At 41.7% G+C, this 25784-nt stretch overlaps 1 protein-coding gene across 1 annotated transcript in view; it reads right to left on the bottom strand.

The window, feature by feature from the left end:
- Window positions 1-278: 278 nt before the first annotated feature.
- Window positions 279-25784, bottom strand: part of CCBE1 (collagen and calcium binding EGF domains 1) — a 311854-nt gene continuing 286348 nt past the window's right edge. Inside the window, exons 11-17 of the transcript XR_010110159.1 lie at window positions 21628-21959; window positions 21212-21353; window positions 20773-20869; window positions 17533-17733; window positions 15326-15491; window positions 8503-8601; window positions 279-588 (exon numbers count right to left, since the gene is read on the bottom strand). The gene's annotated coding sequence lies outside the window, so the exon portion shown is untranslated. The remainder of the gene's footprint in view (window positions 589-8502; window positions 8602-15325; window positions 15492-17532; window positions 17734-20772; window positions 20870-21211; window positions 21354-21627; window positions 21960-25784) is intronic.

The raw sequence follows: 25784 nt of genomic DNA on the forward strand, positions 1-25784 counted from the left end.
TCAATGTACTAAGTGTCACTAATGGTAAATTTTGTGTTATGTGTATTGTACCATAATTTTCAAAACAAGACTATAAAGAGCAAGGGCAAAAAACACACCAAATGGTAGTTCTCCAAGAGCTATTGCGGGGTTAGTGGGTGGTTGCTAATGGTGTCTTAATTTTGTAGCACTTCAGTAATGGTCTGGATACTAAAAACTTTAAAATGCACATACATTGCTTTGAGAAAACACCAGGCTAATAGACCTAGTCAATATCTTGTTGAAAACTCAAACGAAAATGAACAAAGCTGAATTAGGTCCAAATTAAGTAGAATGCAGTTCAGCAAGCTTGAAAAGAAGAACTGAACAGTTGTCAAGGGCAGGAAGGTGAAAAAAGGTGCAAGAGATAAAAATCGAGGAGTCAGGAGCATGGCCACTGGAATCCGGAAGAGAGCACTGTGGACAAAAGGTCAATTTCAGTAACTGGATTCATACGTGGGTGAATCACAGATCACACAGAAACCACTGGGTTCCCTTGCCATTCCATTCAGCGTCGCTTACCTGCATTCTCAAATTGTGCTTCCAACTCTGGGGTTTACACCTGGTAACCTGAAAAACAAAGAACCATGGATTGGTTAGATTTACATATTAACACTTAGGAAGAGAAGGTATTGCATATTCATTCATTTGTTCATCCCCTACTTCCTACTCCCTATCCCCATCCAATCTTCTGGTCACCTACACTACTCACCTCTGGAGAGGCCGTAGAGCAGTGGTCAAAAGCATGACCTGCCGGGCGCGGTGGCTCACGCCTGTAATCCCAGCACTTTGGGAGGCCGAGGCGGGTGGATCATAAGGTCAGGAGATCGAGACCATCCTGGATTAACACGGTGAAACCCCGTCTCTACTAAAAATACAAAAAATTAGCCGGCCGTGGTGGCGGGCGCCTGTGGTCTCAGCTACTCGGGAGGCTGAGGCAGGAGAATGGCATGAACCTGGGAGGCGGAGCTGGCAGTGAGCCGAGATTGCGCCACTGCACTCCAGCCTGGGCAACAGAGCGAGACTGCGTCTCAAAAAAAAGAAAAAAAAAAAAAGCATGACCTCTGAATCTAGAGTGGCTTCGAATCACACCTCCAACATTTACTGTGAGTGATGCTGGGCAAGTCACTTAACCTTTTGCGCCTCTGTTTTCTCATCTATAAGGTGGGAATAATGATTCAGAATTATGCGAATTAACTGAGTCAATACATGCAAAAGGCTTAGAACAGTACTTGGAACTTAGGAATCACACAATTCCATTAGCTGCTTAATATTATTATTAACATTAATTCATATTAAGATTATTATTACTCTGCTGGGCATTGGGATTGTGGAAAGAATCAGATGTTCTCCCTGTTGTGGCAGAGCTCATGTCTGGTGTGGGAATCTACTAAAATGCTGCTTGGAAAACATAAAGGAAGAGGTGGGCACAAGTTCTTTGGGGTCCCATAAAAACTTTAATTCTGTCCAGTGGGAAAGCTGAGATTTCAAAGACCAGGGGGCATCTGAGTAGCAGAGAGGATGACAGTGATTATTGGCGAAGGGAGCAATTTGTACAAAGGTCAGAAAGACGTAAGAGCCTGGCTCCCTTGAGGAACTGTGATTGACTCGGTGGAGCTGACATAGGGTATGAGGGACGGATCCTCTGCAGATAAGCTAGAAAGGTAGCTCCCCTCACTTCTGGTGCTTGCTAGCAATCTCTATCATTTCCTTGCTTGTGGTTGCATCACTCCAATGTCTGCCTTCGTCTGCACGTGGCCATCTTCCTTCTGTGTTTCTGTGTCTAAATTTCCTTTTTATAAGGACACCACTCACTGATTAAGGTCCACCCTAATCCATTATGAGCTCATGTTAACTTGATTATATCTGCAAAGACCCTATTCCAAATGAGGTCACATTCATAGGTACCAGGGCTTAGGACTTGAACGTGTCTCTTGGGGAGGGCACAATTCAACCCACAGCAGGGCCTGACCAGTTAGAGCAGCTGGGAGCTGCAGACAGACACACATTTTACATGGATCACTCTGGTGATTTGACGTGAGGAGGCTGGAGGGCTATGAGATGCTGAAGGATCAGTTAGGAGTTTATTGCAAAACAGCAAGTGAGAACCTCAGAGGCCTGGATAAAGGCCATGTTTGTGAGAATGCTGAGCCATCAGAAGCGCTGGCCAACCCAGTTGGAATTTTTGGCAAGAATAGTTCATAGGCAGAGGGCAATGTGAACTTCCATTAGGAGGCGCATCGTGCCTGGTTATGAGCAGGTACTGACCATCATTTCCTAGATTCGTTATTTCATTAAGTTTGATAAAATGGTGACATTCTAATTCCATCATGTCCTCTTCATTTATTAGTGGGATGCTTCTAGAAAAAGTAATTTCCTCTCATCAACTATTTTTATTAACTTTGATGTACAGTATAAGCAGGAAAATGCTTTTACTTAAAAAAAAAACAAACTAGTTTTAAACTACAGAGTTGGTTCTCAGGCATCCTCCTAAAATAACATTATTTTTCTTGTTGTTGGCTGTCATTGTTTTTCTGTTTGTTTGACGTCATTTTGAACTCATGGATTTTTAGCATATTTGATGTATTTCAGTCCGTGCCAATTATTATCCTTGATAATGCCAAAACCATTCTAGTAGAAGCCTCTTCAAGTTGCCTCCTGAGTCCTGTTAATGCAATCCCAGTAATCTTGCCAGTTTTCTTGCTTTTTTGAACTTCTCCAAGTTGGGTGAAGATTGGTATATTATTGAGTATTAAATTGCATTTCTTTTATTAGTAACAATATGCAGGAGCTTTTCGTGTATTTAATTGGGTGTATCGTAAGCGTGCGGCTGACCAGTACATGGATCAAAGTATGTGGCATGCTGCACTCAAGAGTGCACTGAGCAACCAGCCTGGGCAACATAGCTAGACCCCATCTCTACAAAAAATTTAAAACTTAGCTTGGCATGGTGGTGTGCACTTGTAGTTCTAGCTACTTGGGAGGCTGAGGTGGGAGGATTGCTTGGGCCCAGATGTTTGAGGCTGCAGTGAGCTATGATTACACCACTGTACTCCAGCCTAGGTAACAGAGCGAGAGCCTGCCTCTATTAAAAAAAAAAAAAAGTGCACCGAATTATCAACCAGGAGCCCTATTCTCTAATCTTGCCATTGGCATGACCTATAACAAAGTCACATATCTTTCTGGATCTTCCTTTCTTCCTTATTAAATTAAGAGGTGTGGCTCTATAGTCTTCCAATCCCCCTGTCGGGCTAAAATGCTGAGATCTTTGTTTCTGGCTCCTATGTGCCCCAGACCTCATATAAAAGTTTTTTTTTTTTCAATAGAGCCAATTGAATAATTGTATAACTAAGTTCAATTTAATTTTTGTGTTTGTGCAAGTTATTTTATCAAATTAATTTGTAAAACAAAAAAACTGTTAGATTACATGTCCTTTTTAAATATTATTATTATTTAAAAATATGGTCACTGAACTGATGAAGGCCACATTGATTGACCCTTCTGCCTGCTCTTTCAGAAGCTGCAGCCAACTGGCAAATAGCTTCCCCAGCCTCCTGCTGAAGCATCTGCTAATGCTCTGCAGATTACTGTGTCCCCTCCGCCTCCCCCCACCTTCCCTGTCGCCCTCCATCCTCAGGCTGCTCATTAACTCATTAGAAGCTGCTTTCATAGCAGCTGGAGGGGAGGTTCTGCTGCCTGCTGATTGTAGCTCAGGGTTTTCAAAGCACCTGCCTTAGTGTCACCTGGAGTCTTCGGTAAATAGGACCGTATTCGTCTACTCGGTGCTTCTCCACAACATTGAACATAGCATCAGGAATCAACACAATCCTTGTGAAAATCTTTATGCAATGTCTGTCCCATGCACTGGACAATAAGCTCCACAGGGACAGGCTGTGTCAGGTTTTGCTGACCTTCGTATCCCTGGCAATCAGCTCAGGACTTAGTACTTTGTGGGCATCCCAAGATTTCCTGGATGCTAAATGCATGAGTGCAGGAGTGACTGAGTGAATCAGGTTGAACTTGGGGTTGACGTGTATGTCTAGGTGTCCATATATGTGTGTAAATGTGTGTGTGTGTGTGTGTGTGTGTGTATATATATATATATATATATATGAATCTATACAATGGGGTCTCCTGTACTAATCTAACATACTCAGAAACTTCAGAGGAGGAGGCTGGCAAGTTCTTCATCCTGTGAGTCTGTGTGCTATTAGGAAAAACAGGCCTGGCACATGGCTCACGTCTATAATCTCAGCACTTTGGGAGGCCGAGGCGGGAGGATCACTTGAGGTCAGGAGTTCGAGACCAGCCTGGCCCACATGGTGAAACCCTATCTCTACTAAAAATATAAAAATTAGCTGGGTGGCAGGTGCCTGTAATCCCAGCTACTCAGGAGGCTGAGGCAGGAGAATCACTTGAACCCTGGAGGTGGAGGTTGCAGTGAGACAAGATTGTGCCACTGTACTCCAGCCCAGGTCTGTTTTTTTAAAAAAAAAAAGAAAGAAAAAAAGAAAAAGAGCACTGGCTTGGTAGGTCAAAGACCTAGAATCTGCTGCAGACTCGGCCACTCTCCATGACCTGGATGGTTTTGAGCCCATCACTTAATCTGCAGAACAGTGGTCTGGGGCCAGAGCATCTGTAATGCTCCTTCTAGTGCCAATATCCTAAGTTTCTCTCTGTGGGGAGGGAGTGCTGTGTCACTTACTGAGATAGAGCTCAGATGCTGGCAGGCTGCCTTCTCAATCTCTGAATGACATACAACATGTTCATTCTACGTATCCACCCTACACAAAACTCTTCTGTAGATTTAGTTTTCAAAACCAAATGCTGACTCTCTTGCCTTGCACAATCATTTCTGACTTTTAAGACTATCTGCTTCCCAGGTTTCTCTCTCTCACTCTCAGTCACCTTGTGTCAGCTTTAAATTACTGACCCCTAACTGAGTGCCAGGCACTGTTCCCACCACTTGGCAGGTGTCAACTCATTTCCCAAGGATAAAATTCGATCCCACTAGGTTTTGCCCATGTCACATGCTCGTATTTACAGGCCAACCGTGTCATGTCAATTTCATATTTCTTTGGCTGATGTGCTACAGCGTGTGGCTTGATTTTACATTGGGGCAGTGTGGAAAAGGTAACTTAAGCTTGGGCACTTAGGTGGGAGTGGAAGACAAACTGCAGGGTCATTGCCCTAAAGTAGGTTAGAGTGTATGGGGAAATTAACCTTCAAGACGTGGTGGTTATTATACACAATATGAGGTCATATATAAAGTGCGAAATCCCGTGGCATACTTTATAAATCCTCCAAGATACTCTGGAAATACTTTATCAATCCTCTCGAGGCCAGGGAATGGAGAGTTGAGTGGGAGCCTGTGTAACCCTCAGGTGTGATGCTTCTCTCCGAATGTCCATGGTGTCCTGACACTCCACGGGTCCTGCTGCACAGCAAGAGCAGGCGACCCAGGCTCGGTGCCCCTGAGAGGATGTTTCTAGAAGTCCACTTTCTCCACATCATACCTCTCCTCCCTGCCACACACTCCATTCTATTTCTTTGCTACTTAAAGTAACAAAGTGATCTTGAATAAATACATTAAAATTTTATTTTATTTTTTTTGAGACGGAGTCTTGCTCGGTCGCCCAGGCTGGAGGCCAGTAGCAGGATCTTGTCTTGCACTAGTGCAACCTCTGCCTCTCTGGTTCAAGTGATTCTCATGCCTCAGCCTCCCGAGTAGCTGGAATTACAGGCATACACCACTACGCTTGGCTAATTTTTGTATTTTTAGTAGAGACAGGCTTTTGCCATGTTGGCCGGTCTGGTCTTGAACTCCTGACCTCAGGTGATCCACCCACCTCAGCCTCCCAAAGTGCTGGGATTATAGGCGTGAGCCATCGCGTCTGGCCAAAATTTTATTTTGCTGATGATATAGAGGCTCATTCTAGAGATTGGAAAGCATAGAAAAGCATAAAGGAGAAGGAAAACAAAAAAGCAACCCCAAACCAGAACACACCCAACTTCACAGTCACTGTTGGTAAGTCAATTCTGTTTTTCCCCCAGTTCATATCCCTTGAAGACATGACCACCACGCTTCACTCCCCGCCTGTGACACAGAGGAAGGTCTGAGATGAAGAGTCCTCTCCGCCACCAGAAGCAGCAGCGAAAACCCATCCAAAGGGTTCAAGAAAAACTTTCATTCTGAGAAGAGGAACAGGGTCAGGGGAGGCACGCCGGACTCCACATAATTTCTTCCTTCAATTTTGAAGGGGAGTCGAGGGCTGGACCATCAAGGCTTTAGTCTGAATTCAGGCCTAATGTGAGAATTAAAGAACAGAAACCGCCATACTAACCAGATTCTTCTTCTTCCAGCTGACCTTGAAGATGCTGCAGAAAGATTTTTAAAATAAAACATCCTGAGCTCCCCTTCTTCTCCCCTCAAACCTTCCCTTTCACCCCTCCTAGATACACACAAACCACAGCTTCACTTTTGTCAAGCTAACTATATGAAGTTTTCTCTCTTCTTCCCCCTCTCTCATTAACTCCACTCCCTCAGCCTCCCTCGATTTTCCAATGATTAAAGTAGTGGGCTTTTTAAAAAGGCCTCCAATTAGCACCTCATCAGCTCCAATTAGAGGAGACAAAAGCAGTGTAAAGATAACTCAGTGAGAGGGGCCGGCGCAACATCATGTAATCACTTAAGACAAGCATTGAGCATTCTTTTTGCGAACCACGCTGGGCCTATTCACCTTTCTTTCTTCCTTTTAGATGCATTTAAGACTGTTTTGCTGGGAAGCCAGGCCTCCCAGGAGTCTCATAATTCCTCATTCAGAGGCTACCTGTTTACAGCTCACAGAGTCCAAGGACCTAAACAATCCTATATTGTCTGCCTAGTGCTTCCTTAAACTCCAGCCCCATAATGGTGTGTTTTCTGCGGCCAGCCGAATAAGTTAAAGGCTGGCTTTATACTCCCAGAGTGTTCTCCTTGTACTGTCTTCTAATTACAAGGGAGGGCAACAATGTATTTTTTTCAATGAGAGTTCTTTGGAGCAGTTAATTTGGTGCCTGTACTAAATGCCCCCAAACATTAATTAGGGTGGAAGGAACCCTAATTTCCTCAGCAGCTTTCCTTTCCACTTACTTCCCTCGTTTTCACATAGGCCTGGATGAGTCTCCATAATGAAATTACCTCATTAATGCCTTTATTCTTCACAGTAACTCATTCAAAACCGACCATTTAGCTTTAATTTAATGCTGTCAAAAGGAAAAAGGTGCATTCATGGCTTTGATTAGCAAAAATGTCCCCCCCCCTAAAGGGGTGGACAGATTTAAATTATGAAGATGGTAAGTAGTGAGTTATAATTGGGCACAAGCAGCACTTCAGGAAGGCTTCCCTGCTTTCAAAGCCCGGGCTGGCCAGGCTGCGGACTATTAACTGTGTCCAGGGCCTTGTTCTCGGGATTTGAATTGATGGCAACTTCACTATAAAAAAGAAAATGGGGTTTAATTTTTGTTTAATACACAGTGGGGTTGTATTTACCCACAGAGCAATAGCTTTTCAATGAGCTCAGGCTTTGTTCCCTGAATAATTTATTATCCACGCTTTCTAACATGAGTTTTGAAGGGCACCACGCATGTCACAGTTTCTGGGGAACAGGAAAACCTGAAGTGCACAGACTGAGCAAGTGGGTGGTTGACATAACACCTTGGCCAGGGTAGCACCAGATCGATGAGCTCAAATCACAGGATTCATCATCGTTTTTAAAGCTACAGCACACTGGGGAATTTAACCTTGAAAAAATTCTTCCTTCACATTTTCTCATTTGAGACAACAATCCTATGAAGTGAGATTCAGATAGTAAGAATCGCCCGGTGAGAAAGCTGAGGCTGGGGGGCCCGAGGGAGTTACTGAAAATCACGGTTAGTGGCAAATGCAGTACCAAGCCACTAGTGCATGCAGGGGAAACACAATACTTTGAGTTTTGAGGGTGGAGCTGCTTTTTTTGTAACATCCAGAGGGTCAAGTGTGTTTACATTGGCTCAACCTCAATTTGTATGTAAAGAAGACAGTCTACATCACCAGGTGTTGCTATCCTAGCTGCAATGCCTATGTTCTATATAAAATGATACAGCACATGGGTTATGTGTCAGTGAATCATGAATGAATCAAATAGGTCTTTCTGGATCCAAAATGGTGTTCAATCATTGAGCACAAGCTGAAAGAAAGACACACATGCACACACGCACACATGCACACACACACACGCAGACAGAAATACCTTATAGGAAAGACCAACAGAAGTATGTTTATTTCTAAACCTCAGTCTGGTTCAGGCAAGATAGGGCTTTCCAGTGATGGGATAAATATAGTAAAAAACAAATAAAACCAGATTGTTCTTTTCTTTCAAAACCAAAAAACAACCAACAAGGCGGTATGGAGGTTCAACAGAAAGAGTGTGGGACTTGGTGTCAGGTCGGCTTTAAAAATCTCACCTCTGCCATGATCGTGCTACTTTAATGTTCTCAGCCTTAGTTTTCTCCTTGTTCAAGGGGACGGTAAAACCCACATGGAAGGATGAAATAAGATAACATCTGTCAAGGGCAAAGAAATAAACAGTGACTTGCAAGTTTCAGAGTGAGGAAAGGATGGTAATAATAACCAAGTATTGAAGCAAACTAAATGCTTGGAAAAGCATTCCATACATTGGAAGAGCCCTAAGATGCATCAGTTCCTATATTTTTATGTGGATTCATATAGTATTTAATATTTATGGCTTCTGTGATAATATTTTAAGTGATAACTTAATTATCACTTAAAGTGATAATTTTAAGTGAAACTTTCAAAATTGGTAGATATTAGGCATGCTATTAAAATACTCTGTGCATTTCTGAGCAAAGATTATTATATTCAGCCTGCACACATCAAGTAGAAGTAGCTCTGACCTTTTAGAAAATACCAGCAATGGGAAACGGATGTATTTTTTACATCGAGTCATTGCAACTTCATCAGATAATTTGCATATGTTTAACTTCATCACTGTTAAAGCTAAGCATGTTATTTACAAAAAAAAATTTTCTTCATCAGCAAGGCAAAATAGCTCCCTTAATTAATATAATATTAGTGTTTTAGCAAATAATCCATCACGCCAACATGAAAACCAATATTTTTCTGGCCTTTGGTCAAAATTCGCTGGGCTTGGTCATTGTTGAAGTGGCCCCTCCCCTGTGTGTTCCTGATCAAGACCCTTATTTTTTGACTTGAAAACATGAAAACACATTCAGGTATTGAATAGCTGGGAAACACCAGGCCTCCTCTGCAAATCTTCTCAGGGAAAGTTTCTTTTGTGTTGGCTGCTGAATTCCTCCACCTCAGTAAGCAGAGTGACCTTCTCCTTTCCTATTTATAGTGTGTGTGTGTGTGTGTGTGTGTGTGTGTGATTGCAAAAGGTTAGAATCCCACCAGCTGGCTTGGCTTGTGAGCCTTCCTGTTTTTATGACACAATGATTACACAATGTAGACAGCACTCTCCATTAAATGCAGGATTACATGCAATGGACACATCACTGCAAACCCTACTCCCCTTTCCCTTATTCCAATGGTGCCATTTTTAGATATGGCATTGGTATTTTGACACTAAAAGAGAAGAATTCGTGCAGAATCTAGTTATGCACTCCCTCTTTAAATTAGAACTTTCTGCTGTAACATCACTAATATTAATAAATCACAATGATTTAGTCCTAAAATTAGAAATATTATATTATATTATATTATATTATATTATATTATATTGGCAAAGTATTCCACATGATTCCAAATTGCAATTTGCTTGGCGGGTATTGGAAAATAGGTGCTATTATGAGTTGACTTGTGTTCCCCTGAAAAGATATATTTAAGTCCTAACCTCAGTGCCTCAGAATGTGACCTTACTCAGAAATAGGGTCATGGCAGATGTAATTTTACAGTAGTTAAGGTGAGGTCATATGGAATAGGTGAGTCTTAATCCAATATGGTGGTGTCCTTATAATAAGGGAAAACTTGGACAGAGACAGATGTGCATGGAGAGAAGACAATGTGAAGGCACACAGCAAGAATTGGAGGGATGCGTCTAGGAGCCAAGGCACAGCAAAGATGGCTGGCAGGCCACCCGAAGCGAGGAGTAAGGCTTAGCACAGATCCGTCTCTTCATCTTCAGAGGAAGTATGGCCCTGCCAATGCCCTGATTTTGGACTTATAGCCTCCAGAACTGTGAGATAATACATTTCTGTCTTTAAATCACCCAGTTTGTGGTTCTTCATTTTAGCAGCCCTAGAAAACTAATATAGGGGCTAGAGAAATATTTTTAGAATTGATTATTTAACCTCATTATAAGTAATGGGCCTTACAGTCATCATGAATATGGGTGATTTATTATATAAATTATATAATATATATATAATATAGCCTTATTAGAGCAATATTTATTTATTTATTTTTATTTTTATTTTAGTTTAGTTTTTGAGACAGAGTCTTACTCTGGTGCCCAGGCTGGAGGGCAGTGGTGCGATCTCAGCTCACTGCAACCTCCACTTCCTGCGTTCAAGTGATTCTTGTGCTTCAGCCTCTCTAGTGACTGGGATTACAGGTGTGTACCACATCACCACACCCAGATGATTTTTGTATTTTTAGTAGAGATGGGGTTTTGGCACACTGGCCAGGCTGGTATCAAACTCCTGGCCTGAAGTGATCTGCCTGCCTCAGCCTCCCAAAGTGCTGGGATTGCAGGCATGAGCCACAGCGCCTGGCCTATTTTTTGTTTGTATAATCCTTTTCTTCCTAAGATCTTCAAGCAATAACAGTTTGATCATTGATAGAAAATATATTTCCGTGGCACTCATTTGATACCTTCTCCTTCTTCTCTCCCTACCCCATTCTCCTCCCTACCTCTTCTTCCCAAATGTGTCATCTATAGGCTGCTTCAATATCTTGCCTTTACTGTATGGTGTTCTTGACCATAGAGAGAACGCCAGATGTCAGCGTGACCTTCTCACTACTAAAAGGAAATTATTTTGATCTCTCATTGGTAAATGAATATAATATATACATTTTAAAATATACATATAAGATAAATGATATATTTATAACAATGACACATATTTAGCATTGGATAAAAATAATATCTGACATTCACTGAACACTCACCATGACCAGGAACTAAACTACAGCTTTACACATATTTTCTCAACTTAATTCTCCAGAAAGTCCTATAAGGCCCCTGGCATTATAATATCATTATACTCTTAAAAGATGAGGAAACTGAGGCACAGAGAGTTGACATTCTGTGTGACAGTAAGCTACGATGCAACACAGCGAGCTAGAACTCCAGCTTGAGAGCTTTGCCTTTCTCCTGTCCAGAAATGCTAGCCTCCTTCTACTCCTTCAAATCAGAGCTGAAAGCAATGGCTAGCTTTTCTCCGCAATGCAAGTTTCTCATACTATTTACATACAGCATTCTTTTTTTTTTTTTGAGATGGAGTCTTGCTCTGTCGCCCGGCTGGAGTGGTGTGATCTCGGCTCACTGCAACCTCCGCCTCCTGGGTTCAAGCAATTTCCCTGCCTCAGCCTCCCGAGTAGCTAGGACTACAGGTGCACACCACCACAGCCGGCTAATTTTTTGTATTTTTGTAGAGACAGGGTTTCACCATGTTGGTCAGGATGGTCTCGATCTCCTGACCTCGCGATCCGCCCGCCTCGGTCTCCCAAAGTGCTGGGATTACAGGCGTGAGCCACTGTGCCCAGCCATAGAGCAATCTATCTGTCTGTCTGTCTGTCTGTCTATCTACCTACATACCTACCTACCTACCTATCTCTCACCACCAAAAAGCAGGAAAACTAATATTAGGAGGAAAACTAATATTAATAAGCACAACTTATGGACTGAGCATTGGGCTGTGTGCTTTGACACGTTACCTCTTTAGTCCCCTCACCAGCTTGGTGAGGCAGGCATTGTTATGCCCGTTTTTACATGTGTTGAAACTTAAGGGATTTACCAATGCTGCACAGTGTGTGAGGAACAGAGCTGGATTCCAACACAATTTTACCTGAAGCACATGCTCTTTGCAGGACAATGTGTGTTCTAGGAGGAAACAAAGGCCAAGAGCGCTTTCAAATGACACGGCGGTGAGGACCATCCAGCAGGTCTCTGGAGAGGGCTGATGTGTGGATTCAGCTAGGAGAGCACAGCCTTAGAGGAACTGGACAGGAAGGAGGAGAACCCTTCAGTGGAAACAAGCTTGGAGAAAAGTCAAAACAGGATTTGTACCCTCTGATCTTAGAAATAATCCTAACAATCAAGTAATGTTGACAGTTTAAGAAACTCTAAGGCTGCTCAGCCAGAAGCAAGAGCTGGTGCAAGTGACACCATGGTAAGTGTGAAGGGTCCCTTCTCTGCCAACAGGGAGGTGAGCAGGGATTTCTGGGAAGAGGAACTTAGGATTACGAGGCATGGGGAATCTTGAATGAGGCAGAACTGAGAAGCAAGTGAAAATTTTCTTCATAAATAAGTGGGACACAAAGTTGAAAGTGCCTACCAAGTTCAAGGGCTGGTACATAGTAAGTGCTTAATAAATACCCATTTCCCTCCATCTCTTCTCTTTCATATAATGGGGCATTGCAACCAGTGTTATCGAAGCAGGGAAATAAAGCAGCGAATCCTGTTGTAATCAAAAAGTTATGTGAAAGATGTTTAAAGAATTTTGTAAATTCTTCAGACAAATTTAAAATACACATGATGTGAGCTTGAAGGAGCTTCAGAGCCATGAGTTTCAAACAAGGCTTTAAAAAATGTGGGCTGGACATACCCAGTGGTCTTGGACATGACCTCTTCTAGCCCTGAAAGCCCACGTCACCTTGTTGCTTGCTCCTTTAAGCAGTCTGCCTTAGATACCATTTATTTGTGTCTATAAATTATCTCCTTTAACAGGCTGTAAGCCCCCAGAGGGCAAGGGTACCTTCTATTCATATTCAGTTTTGTTTTTTTGGTCCACAATTACTTTACTTGGTACCTTGGCCCAAGTATTCTCATTCCTATCTTTTCTACATTATGTACATACCTGCCTTTGCCAATAAGATAGGAACTCCTCAACGGCAAGCGCCAGTGCACAGGTACATGCTTACTACCACTTCCTGCTCTGGAGCACTGGAAAAATTAATCTACATTTCAAAGCCACTCTTGTTCCTGGCAAAATTCTCCTGGATCTGTGCTGGTTTCCTTCCTTGGGTCAGGGCCAAATTTTAACCCTTGTTGTGCATGAAGTGTTTCCATAACATAACTCAGTACTGTGTATGTCGTAGGTAGTCAGCAAATAATTGTTGTATTGAAAAGAATCAGAGTATGGCACCCCAAAATATGCCCTTTTGGTGTAAGGACTGTTTTGAACTTATAGCAATTTGCTCTCTGCTCTCTCCATTTCTGTCAAAAAGCAGGGCATAATTTTCCCTTTGTAAATGTAACATCTGTTGGAACGGTATCTCACTCTTCCATAACAGGAAGAGAACCACTGAGACACTCCTATCACCTGAGATGACTCTTATCTGCATAACAGAATCCCAGCACTTTGGGAGGCCGAGGCGGGCAGATCACAAGGTCAGGAGACCGAGACCATCCTGGCTAACACGGTGAAACCCCGTCTCTACTAAAAATACAAAAAATTAGCTGGGCGTGGCGGCGGGCGCCTGTAGTCCCAGCTACTCAGGAGGCTGAGGCAGGAGAATGGTGTGAACCCGGGAGGCGGAGCTTGCAGTGAGCCGAGATCGCACCACTGCACTCCAGCTTGGGCGACAGAGCGAGACTCCGTCTCAAAACAAAAACAAAAACACAAGAACAACAACAAAAAACCAGATAAGAGTCTGATAAGGGTCGTACTAAATGACCCTTATTTACCATACTTTTTTGTCCCCTTTCCATAACTTAGCATTCCCCACAAGCCCCAAACCTTTTCCCTTTAGCCTCTTCTCCACAATTTATTGCTCTTTGTTAAGACACAGTATACAACCCCTGAATTCTAATAACCTCTTTGAGTTATTCATCGCTGAGTTCTCTAGCATGTATGTGCACTGCAAGTATAAACAGACTATTTTTTCTTCCTTATCTTTTGTAACTTTAATTTGCAGAGCCCCAGTCACTGAACATGAGAGGATAGAGGAGAAGGCTTTTCCTCCCCTAAAGTGTGAATTATAGTTTAACATATGATAGTTAAAAATTGTCCAGTCATGTGGCTTTTGACATTCATAATAGTTTGAATATGGGAAGAATTGTCATACAATCAGTGCAGGGAGTAATATTAACCAAGAGCAAGTCTTGTAGTTAGCTTTATTTTATTTCTTGTGTCTTGATTTAAACGATAAAAATAAGAAGGCCAGTCATCATTTTAAAAAACCATATTCATTTTACAGGGGGAAGTTTCCCAATGAATACATAAACTTGCGAGCTTCAGGAGCATCCATCTCTTTTGAACCCTGACCCATTTGATTCATATTAGACTACGGGCCCATTTGGAAGAACAGGAAGGCAGTTTAGAACTGTGCCCTGGAAAGCGCATAATTTCGTTTTCTTCACCACGGTTGCTCTGGAAGGAAAACTGAACACAAACCTCCTTCTTCTCTCTCTTTCCTTCCTTGTTGCATCTGGTCAATTCTAACAAACATTACTAATGACCAGGCTATATCGGCATTACATAGTCAAGTAGCCCATTCAATTTGCTCAAAAGAGCACAGACATAATCAAGCATTTGGCTGAATGAACAATTCATACTGAATAGGGCAAATATTTGGATTCAAGTATAGGTCAGCAGCAACCAATTGAAATATTGATAAAGGAAGCCTGTGGGAACTAAATGTACATAAAAGAAAGAAAGAAGGAAAGAAAAGAAAGAAGATTCTCAAGGGGTGAGGCAGGGCAACAAGACCACAGGGGGCGATTTGTGTCCCCCACAAGAAGGTAGGTGGCTTAGCTGGGGAGGTGAGCAGAGCCGTGGCTGACAGCCTGTGATTCTAGCTGCAGGAAGCACTGTGTTTGAACTGTTTTGTGTAGTTTCAAAGTATAATTCATAATCTACTACAAAATACCATAAAACTTTCTAATGGGAATCCCCCTGCCCCTGCCCACCTGACTTTATTTAAAAAGAGAACTAGGCTAAAGTCTCTTTGTGGGTTTTTATATTGTCCTATTCAGAGGTCAGGTCTCACCAAGGCTGGTTTTGCTGGCTTGAAAACACCTCCCCCAGAGCACTGAGGAATCTCTGGTAACCTGCTTGCCTCCAACTCCCACCATTCACTCACCCGTGAGGCTTTGCAAATCCAGAGCTCTGTTGCCCAAAGTCAATGCTGGCCACACTCACAGCCATTTATAATGCCTTGCTTTATGGGTGGTTTAATTGTCAAGCATCCCCTCTGCATGTGGGCATTCACGTGCCCCAGTGCCACACTCAGCCACATCCTCTTCCTCCTAAAAGGGTCAGAAATCCACATTTCCGACTTAACCACAATATTTAGCTTTCTTAGCATTTCCGCTTCCACCTCCCCGTCACCCGCTGCCCCTGCCCCACCTGCAGATTCCTCCACAGGCCTAGCCAATTTCCACCCAGTTCTTCCTTGAAAAGCCTCAGCGAGCGGTGATTGGGCAAAACGCTGGCTGTAACCATAGTTTTCCCAGGTTTGCACTGTGGTGGCAGCCATCAGTGAGTGAGACATGGCAACAGCGTGTGCCCCCCACACTCGGAATCTGACCGGGCTTGTAGGGTTGTGGATAATCATTTGGCATCCAGGGCCATTTCTTGGAAATGAAGATTCTACCTCCAGTCTCCAACCTGGAGGGACTGTAATGTCCTTCAGAGAAGTGAGGACTGTGGGCTGTTCTGAGCTTGTTTGGAACCCTTTCCTCATGCCACCTTCCAGGAATGTGCCGTTCCCCGGGGACAGTCCCCTGGGCAACAGAAGGCAGAAAGTTGCAGATCCCTGTGAGGAGAGACATAAGGCTGGGCTATGTGTCAGAGAGATGAGTGGTTTACTGTTGGAGGAAGGTTCTATGAGGAAGGGACATGTCTCCAAGGGAGAGCAGTATTTGGATACAAGGAGATGGGTGGGAAGAAGGGTTAACAAGATTTTGTGTGTGTGTGTGTGTGTGTGTGTGTGTGTGTGTGTGTGTGGTGGTGGTGGGGAGACAGCCTAAGCAAAGGCCTAGAAGCAGAGGGTGGTCACTGCCAAAATAAAAAGAAGTCAAAATAACATTGGGTCAGTCAGAATCTGGGATCCACGCAGCCCGGTCTTCCTTGGCTCTTACAGTCTTATAAACAATTATTGCAAACATCCTAGCTTCCCTCAATACGTAAATACATTTAAAAAGAGTGCGTATCTGTTAGAAATAAATGCTGAAGGCCAGGCACGGTCGCTCGCGCCTGTAATCCCAGCACTTTGTGAGGCCGAGGCGGGTGGATCACCTGAGGTCAGGAGTTCTCAACCAGCCTGACCAACATGGTGAAACGCCGTCTCTATTAAAAATACAAAAATTAGCTGGGCGTGGTGGTGGGTGCCTGTAATCCCAGCTACTTGGGAGGCTGAGGCAGGAGAATAGCTTGAACCCAGGAGGCAGAGGTTGCAGTGAGCCGAGATTGCACCATTGTACTCCAGCCTGGGCAACAAAGAGCGAAACTTCATCTCAAAAAAAAAAAAAGAAAAGAAATAAATGCTGAAATCTTTACAGATTAATGATATGTCTGGGATATGTATTAAACTATTTTGGCAAAAAAAAAAGGTGATGGGGGATATATAAAACAAGAGTGGTAAATTGGTTTTTTTGAAGTGGGGTGATGCGTGCTGTGTGGGTTTTTTATGAGTCTTTTTACTTTTGTGCATGCTTGAGAACATTTGTGATACAAATTTTTAAAAGAATTCACTTATAGCATTTGAAAAATTAATTTAAAATCTTAGAAGAAACTAGGTTTCCAGCCTTTACCATCTCTTACGATACTATTCTCAAATAATGTTTCCATGGCAGCATCAGCAATATCTGGGAGTCTGTTTAAAAAAAAAAAATCCAGCTTTCCAGGCATCCACCCTGGCCTGTGCAACTAGAGTTTCTGGAGAAGGGCCCAAGAGTGTGTTGAAACAAGGCTGCAGGTGATTCTGATATTTTGTAAAGTCTGAGAACCACTGTCTGCCTACAAGCAATGCGCTTCATGAGCTTTCTAGACCATGTCTCCTATAGGGATAACATTCTTTTTATACTTATCCTCTCCTTGCTCTGGGATTTCTCTTTTTAAATGGGAAAGTCCTATCCTTTGAAGTCTTGGCATCTCTCTTTTAGTTGCTTACAGCATCATTCTTGGCTGGACATTCTCCAGCCTTTCTATGTGGCATGAGGTGCCATCAACCGTGAATAAGCCATGGGTTTAGTTAAGTATGGGATAACGTGTTATATTTCGAGTCTATTCTGCATGGTGATGAGTATATTTTTGGATAAAAGCAGTGCATTCATTCAATTGATCCACCTGTATACAACATGGACTGTGCCAGGCACTGTTCTAGTCCTTGTCTTCAAGGAGTTCACAGCTCAGGGGGCCACATCTGTAGAAGAGGCATTGTGACACTGTGCGACAAGGGGAAAATGGACGGCCTGTTTGCCAAGTCTCGGTGGGACTCTATCATTTCCAGAAATTATGCTTGCTTGCTGATTTCATGTTTGCATTATCCTGTATCAAATGAAGAAAGATAATTATGATCAGATATTACAATCGTCGATAATTTAAGTTCCAGGAGGGATTTTAAAAAGGGCCAGACGATCTCCCCTTTGTGGAAAAGTCACTATGGTGTACCCATAAAGTTTAGTGAAGAGTTTCAGGCAAACTCCTTGTGTTCCCTCTGCATGCATGAATTAGCCAAAAGAAATAGCCTGGGGTTGGAGGTGGGCCTGGATGAATCAAAATTTAAAACTAATTCTTCCTTAGCAGACAGTTGAAATGTAATGTAGGCAATAGCTGAATATTCCCTAGCAGGTCTTTGGTAGAGAATATAAGGGACAGTAGAAAACCCCTTTGCCTGACCTCTATCACTTGGGGTCCAGAAATTTCTGCCACATAATAAATGTGTGTGTGTGTGTGTGTGTGTGTGTGTGTTTGTATCTAGTCTTGCCAAACATAAATGTGAAATCAAAGCAGGCCATCTATGATTTTGGCAAGGTTCTAAAACTCTTCTGAATAAATTACTGAATGAAAAGACCTAACTCCAACCTTGAATTGACCTTTACATACTCCTTTCATCCCAGGAACCTCTTGTTTTTTCTATTATTGTCACACATGTAAACATTAGTGGTAAATGCAATTGTACTGTGTTTAAAACATAAAAAAGAAGCCCCTTATGTAGGAGTAGTTGGTTGGTTAATTGAGAAAGTCCATCAAACACAGGATTTTAAAAAAGCAAACATTTTCATTTAGCTTAAAGCATAGAAGTGTATATTCAACCAATCTTAAAATATGAGCCTATCATCTTTTTTCTTTGATGGGATCTACTGATTAGAGCTTTGCATCGTCTATTTTGCACAAATCACATCCTTAATCCATTGACGATGATTTCCAGTTTTGGTTTCTTTAAACTGCAGAGACACTGCAACAGAATAAAAGTGTAGAATTATACTAAATTTTAAGTACTATCCCCCAAACTTTTATAGTAATCTTGGCCATCTCTGATTTAATTAAAAAATATGTTTTAATGACTTTTTTTTTTTTTTTTGAGGCAGAGTCTCACTCTGTGCCCCAGGCTGGAGTGCAGTAGTGCAGTCTTGGCTCACTGTAACCTCCGTCTCCCTGGTTCAAGTGATTGTCCTACCTCAGCCTCCCAAGTAGCTGGGGCTACCGGCATGTGCCACCACGCCCGGCTAATTTTTGTATTTTTAGTAGAGATGGGGTTTTGCCATGTTGGCCAGGCTGGTCTTGAACTCCTGACCTCAAATGATCCACCCTGGGATCACTTGAGGTGATTACAGGCCTGAGCCACTGCACTCGGGCAGTGACTACGTGTTTTTTTTACCAAGTCTCTTCAGTGTATTCAATTTAGTGCTGATAGACACAGGATTCATTTTCAGTGCACTCACTTTTATAGATTTAGTCAATATTGGATTGGCTACATAATTAATTACATTAACAAGTACTTGGGGTTACACCTGCATGGCCTGACAGCTCTCAACTCTCCTGGCTCCTTCTTCATTTTTCCTCAGTCCTTTTCCGTAACAGAATGCATTGAATTCCATGTTTGCATCTGCTTCTTCAAAGCCCCTCAACTAAAACAGCACACAACACACTTAGTAGAAAAATTCATAATGACTGAAACCAAAAAGTCAATTACTCTTTCAGGAGATTTCCTGAGATTAGAATCCACATTAAACAGGCCGGGCACAGTGGCTCACACCTGTAGTCCCAGCACTCTGGGAGGCTGAGGCGGGTACATCACGAGGTCAGGATATTGAGACCACCCTGGCTAACATGGTGAAACCCTGTCTCTACTAAAAATACAAAAAATTAGCTGGGTGTGGTGGCAGGCGCCTGTAGTCCCAGTTACTTGGGAGGCTGAGGCAGGAGAGTAGTGTGAACCCAGGAAGCGGAGCTTGCAGTGAGCAGAGATCACGCCACTGCACTCTAGCCTGAGTGAGAGAGCGAGATTCCATCTCAAAAAAAATAATAATAATAATAAAAAAAGTTCCACATTAAACACAATCTTCGATGCCTACGTAGGCACTTTCATTCTTTGTAGTGAAAATGGCTCAGAAAGAGAAGCTTGAAACCTTACAGTATGCTTAAACATAAAACAAAAGCTCCATTCTCTAGTATGTACTATGCATTAAGCCAGGAAACTGGAGCCGTGTGTTTACTAAATGCATTGCTATTAATATCAGAGTATTATAACACTATTATAGGAATTTGTAAAATAGAGGAAAGAAAAAGGAGTCTTTCCAACTAAGTAAACATTGTTGTTTTGGTGAAGGGTGAACACATGAATTTAGGAAAGTTTTATAAGGATCAAAGCAAAGAGGACTGTGAATTAACTGTCATGTAACCAGAATATTCAATTAACTAGAGCCTAAACCAGTGGTCCATCGATACTCCTGATCACCAAATAATCCCAGTGGCTGGAGCAGAGCTGAGATGGCCCTGTGGCATGAGGGCCTGCTAGAATCTTGCGTCCAGGCCTTTCCTCCGAAGCCTGTCTTGATGGAGTGTAGTGGAGGGTGGCTTAGGAAATGAACCGGGTGTCCTTTTGTGCCTGCATTTCCCAGGCTGGTTTTGGTGTGTTGCAGTGTTGTTCCATCCCAGGTCTGAGACAATAGCTGCATCATCATACAGGAATCTAGGGCAGAGTCACCCTAGTGATAGGTCTTTACTTTATGGTTATCAAATCTGGCATCGGTTACATAATTACACTAATAAGGTCTTGATTTTGGCAGTTGGAAAGGTCTTGGGTAATCACCTGGAGAACCTAAGAGTTCTGGAAGGCAGGTACAGGTCCTCTTCATGCCCTGCGGCCCTATCTGGCCCTCCATACCAGTGGTTTTCAAGAGCAGCCATATTTGCTTCCAGAGTATTTTTCAGGAAGCGTGTGTGTCTGTGTGTGTAGGAAGGGTGGCTATTACAACTATTAGGGAGCCTAGAACCTACCTATGTTTTGCATATAAATGCAACTTATTTTTATGGCATTTATCTATAATAATTGTATGTAAAGTAAAGAAAGATTATACTTACATTTGGTTGGAATTTTACTGAGTCATTCAATGCAGCGCATGGTACCTGAGTCACCAACACTTAATTTGGATTTGTGGCCATGATATTTAGGATAATGCTGTGAACAGACATAAGCATCAGACTATTTATGCCTTCCAACATAGTTGTGTCTGCATATTCACACATGGAAATACATATTAATTCATTATAATGACTTTGCTTTCATTTATTCTTGATATTACTGCAAGGACATTAGAGGGATTAAATATGTGCATAGACAAGTTGTAGTATCTGCGCATCTCATTGTAGGATACTAGAGGGGAGAGTTACACAGTATTTGTTATGAAAGGGGGGCATTAGGTCTGATAAGGTTGAGAAGTGCTGTTCAAATGCAACTTGCAGCCCCCAGCCATTCTGCTGTGCTGGAATTACATGGAAATGTATTGTTTTGGAATATTACCTCTGTGGGCTCTGCCCTGGCAAGCTGTAGTCACTGCCCCTGTGCTTGACATTCTGCAGCTGTAACACAGGTATCCTGACCCAAGCCCTTCACTTGTTTGTCGTTGGTCCAGTGCTAACCCAGCTTCTTGGAGGAGGAAACCCTGGAAAGTTAGGTGCAGGATTAAAGCTCATATAATTCTAATGGTGTTACGGAAAGGTGGTCGTCTATAAGAAGCTGCCTCTGAATATCCTATTCCAGTCTTGTATCCAACCTAGGACATCAACTTTCCTTCACTCAAACAGACCAAAAAATGGAGAGCCAACACATTCTGTTTCCAAAAGCTAAGAAAAACTTCATTAAACCGAGGTAATTAACAAAATCTCCCTTACGGACAGAATATTAATTTGATAAGAGCTTGGCCCCGAAAGAAGTACCTCTGAAGCATGCCCAAGAGCCTGCAGGAGAGCAGCAAACACCTGCCTTCACTGTCCTTCCACAAGGAAACGACACACTTTGCCTCCATGAGAGCCCCCAAGCGGTTCGGTGTTGAAGCCAAATCTCAGTCTGTGTTGTGACACTGCCATTGCTGCCGCCTGCAGGACCACTGCCGGATCTGACTCACATTCTAGAAGGAAGGCAGGTTTGTCCCAGTGAATGCAGCTTGGGGCAGCTGCCTTGTGGAGAGGTGACTGAGGCCGCTGGGCTGAGGCTCCCTGGGCGATTCAACTACACCATCTGCCGTGTCAGCTTGGAACTGCAGGAGACGCTAGAGGGGAAGACGGAGAAAGGAAGGGAAACAAAGATTGATATGACCATATGGTCTGCATATTGAGCTTGCTGTCTTTTACATTTGTGACTTAGAGGAACCTGTATCAAGAAAATGTCATTATTCTTATTCCACGGTTGAGGAGACTGAGACTCAGAGAGGTGAATTAACTTTCCACAAGTTCACGCAGCTATGAGGCATGCTTGACTTTTGCAAGGCCTCCCACTAACTCCAGTAGGGGAAACGAACGTTGCTGATCAGGCACTACGTTAAATAATTTCACTTTTAATGTCTTATCTAGTATACCAAGGCTTTGAAGTAGGAGCCTTCCTGATTTTCAGAAATGCAGAACCTGAAACTTACAGACATTAGGTAATTTATCTGGGCTCCAAAGTCGCGAAATTAACAGAGTTCTCTCTGGTTCCAAAGCTTATGACCCTCAGAAATGTAGAGTTGAAGGTGGACAAATAGAGACAGAATAATATTACACCTATAAATAAAGACCACTGCCCTATATTAATTTTGGATTTACTGCCACTCTTAGCACTTTCCAATGAGCAGATTTATTTAGCTTTACATAGCACATAAAGATGAGAAAAGATGTATGTAAGTAGAATCTTGGTAAACTGGACACTTCATAAGGGACCTAGAAAGCTCATGATTGGAATAGAGTCTACTGGAAATTGAATGGTTGCAGAAAAAAATGAATCTAAAGGCTTTTCTGTAAAAAAAGTTTTCATATTTTGCTTGCAGTTAAAAATAAATTTCACGTTTTCCTTATATGAATAAAAAATTACAGATAAGAATAAAGTCATTTCCCCCACTTCCCCAACACTCCCCTCCTCCACACTATCCAACTACACTCCCCAGAAGTAATGATATCTGTCTAGATTTTTTCTACATACTTGCTTTCCTATCTTGAAAATATATGTTGTTGTATTATCAGTATCCTTACATAAATAATACAAAATCTTCAAATTGCTTTCTCTCCCCACGACCCCATTTAAAAATATGATTTAGAGCTCTTTCCATGTCAGAACATAAAGATCAGCTTTATTATTTTAAAAAGTATTTTATAGAATGAATACATTACAGTTTATACAATTGATTTCCTATTAATGAACATTTGCTTTGTTTCCAGGGTTTTTTTTTTTTGCTATTATAAACAATTCTGCATTGAACATCTTTGTGCATGCCTCATAGTACACACATATAAGATTCTTAAAGATAGATACTAGGACATGAAATTGCCAGGTAGTAGAGCATATGCATTAAAAGTATGAATAGACTCAAATTGTGCTTCCAGAGTGTATGTACCCAGCACCAACATCCACTCTTCCCATTGCCTTTATCAACTCTTATTATTATTACTCTAAAACTTCAGCATTAATTTTGGGTGAAATTATCTCAATTTAACAAATTACATTTCTCTGATTCTTAGAGTCTAAGTTTCTCTTCTTCTGTTTACTCATCAATCCTGTCCTGATTTGCCTACTATGCCCTTCTTTCTATAAAATAGTTTTTTCCTTATTGTGATATATGAATTCTTTTATTAAATAAAAGTATTACATTTTGAGGTAGTCAAATTTAAATCTTTTTCTTAATGGCTTTTAATATTTTATGGGTTGATTAAAAATCCTTCACATAGAGCAAGATTATTCTACATAGGCTCTTATATAACATTTTCTTTTAATACTTTTGAGTTTTTATGTTCATATTTAATCTAATTGGATTTAACCCATGTTAGTGGTGTGAAGTAAGGACTAAACTTAGTTTTTCCAAATGGAAAGCCTATATTCGAACAACTTTTATTAATGATCTAGCCAATGATTTGAAGTGCCAGTTTTATTACATACCAAATTTTAATATACACATAGGTCCATTTCTGATTCCTTTTTTTTTTTTTTTTTTTTTTTTGAGATGGAGTCTTGCTCTGTCACCCAGGCTGGACCGCATGCAGTGGCATGGTCTTGGCTTACTGCAACCTCCGCCTCCCAGGTTCAAGTGATTCTCCTGCCTCACCCTCCTGAGTAGCTGGGATTACAGGCTCCCACCACAATGCCCAGCTAATGTTTGTATTTTCAGTAGAGACAGGGTTTCACCATGTTGGCCAGGCTGGTCTTGAACTCCTGACCTCAAGTGAGCCTCCTGCCTCAGCCTCCCAAAGTGCTGGGATTACAGGTGTGAGCCACCACGCCCGGCCCCTGATTCCTAATTCTATCTGTGACTTTTCTATTTGTTTACTTACTGGTATAAAAATATTACACCCTTTTAATTATGGTGGCTTTATAATATATTTATGTTTTAATATTTGTTAGAGCAAATCTTTCTATTTTGTTTTGTTTTCAAAATTGGCATGACTAATTTGTGCTGTTACTCTCTTGTAGGAATTTTAGAATGAGAGTGTCAAATTCCAAGAAAATCCTGTTGAAATGTTGTTTGGGGTTGTTTTGAACATATATATCAATTTTGGGGAAATAGAAAACTTTACAACATTGAATCTTGCTATCAAAGAACATGGTACTTATTGCCATTTGTCTAGCTTGTTTTTAAATGTTTGTTGGGAAAGGTTTATAGTTTCTACAAAAAGGTCACATACCTTTCTCGTTAGCTTTATTCCTGGATCCTTTATATTGTTTGTTGCTATGGTGCATAGAATCTTTTAAAAATAATTTTCTCATTGCTTATGGCTGGTACATGGCAACACTATGGATGCTTGTAATTTGATCTTGTCTCTGGTCACTTTATTGCAATCCCTTATGTGTCTTTTTTGTTATGATCTCTTGGTTTTTTAAACATAGATTATTATATATTGGGCAAATCAGGATAGTTTTGTCTATTCTTTCCTACACTTGCGTCTTTAGATCTCCTGGTGTTCTTCCATTTTACTACGGTGTATATATGAGTGTGTCTCCTTTCCATTTAATTGCATTTTGTTTGGCTTTTTGAATCTGAAATGTTGTCTTTCAACAATTCAGGAAAATTCTCTGCCATTCTCTATTACCCTGTCACTTTATCTTTTTCTATTTGTTTTGTTTTGTTTTTCATTTTGAGACAAGGTCTCGCTCTGTTGCCTAGGCTGGAGTGCAGTGGTGCAATCATGGCTTACTGCAGCCTTGACCTCTCTGACTCCATCCTCCTGCTTTGGCCTCCCAAGTAGCTGGTACTACAGGAGTACAGTACCACACCTGGCTAATTTTTTTAGAGATGTGTTCTATGTTGCCTAGGCTTGTCTCAGACTCCTGGGTTCAAGCGATCCTCCCACCTCAGCCTCCCAAAGTGCTGGGATTACAGGTGTGAGCCACCACCCCCAGCCATGCCCTGTCACTTTCTAATGCTTCCATCTAGAATTCCAATTAGCTTCATTTTCATCCTTGTCATATTGTTCCATATGTCTCTTCCTTCATATTTTTCATCTTTGCCTCCTGGTCTTCAATTTACTTTTCTTCAAATCCATTTTCCAGTTCGCCAATTCTACTGTATCTTACCTGCTGTTTAAACCATCCACTTCATTTAAAAATAATAATTATAGTTTTCATTTAGAGAAGTGTTTTTGATCCTCTTCCAAATCTGTCTGATCAAATTTGATAGTTCCATGTTCCTTGCTTTTTTTCAATGCCTTTTTTTCTTAAATTGTATTAAACATACTTATTGTCGATGGTGTATCCAATAATTCCATATTTGCATTCTTTGCAGTTCATTTCAGCACTTTATTGCTTCCGTCAACTCTTACTCCTTTTTTTTGCTGTGTTTAATGATTTTTGACGAGGGGCTCATGTTTCTTGGAAATGTATCCGTGAGACTTTTCTTGGAGGCCTGAGTTTA

This window comes from Pan paniscus, chromosome 17, assembly GCF_029289425.2.
Source record: "Pan paniscus chromosome 17, NHGRI_mPanPan1-v2.0_pri, whole genome shotgun sequence".
NCBI lineage: Eukaryota > Metazoa > Chordata > Mammalia > Primates > Hominidae > Pan > Pan paniscus.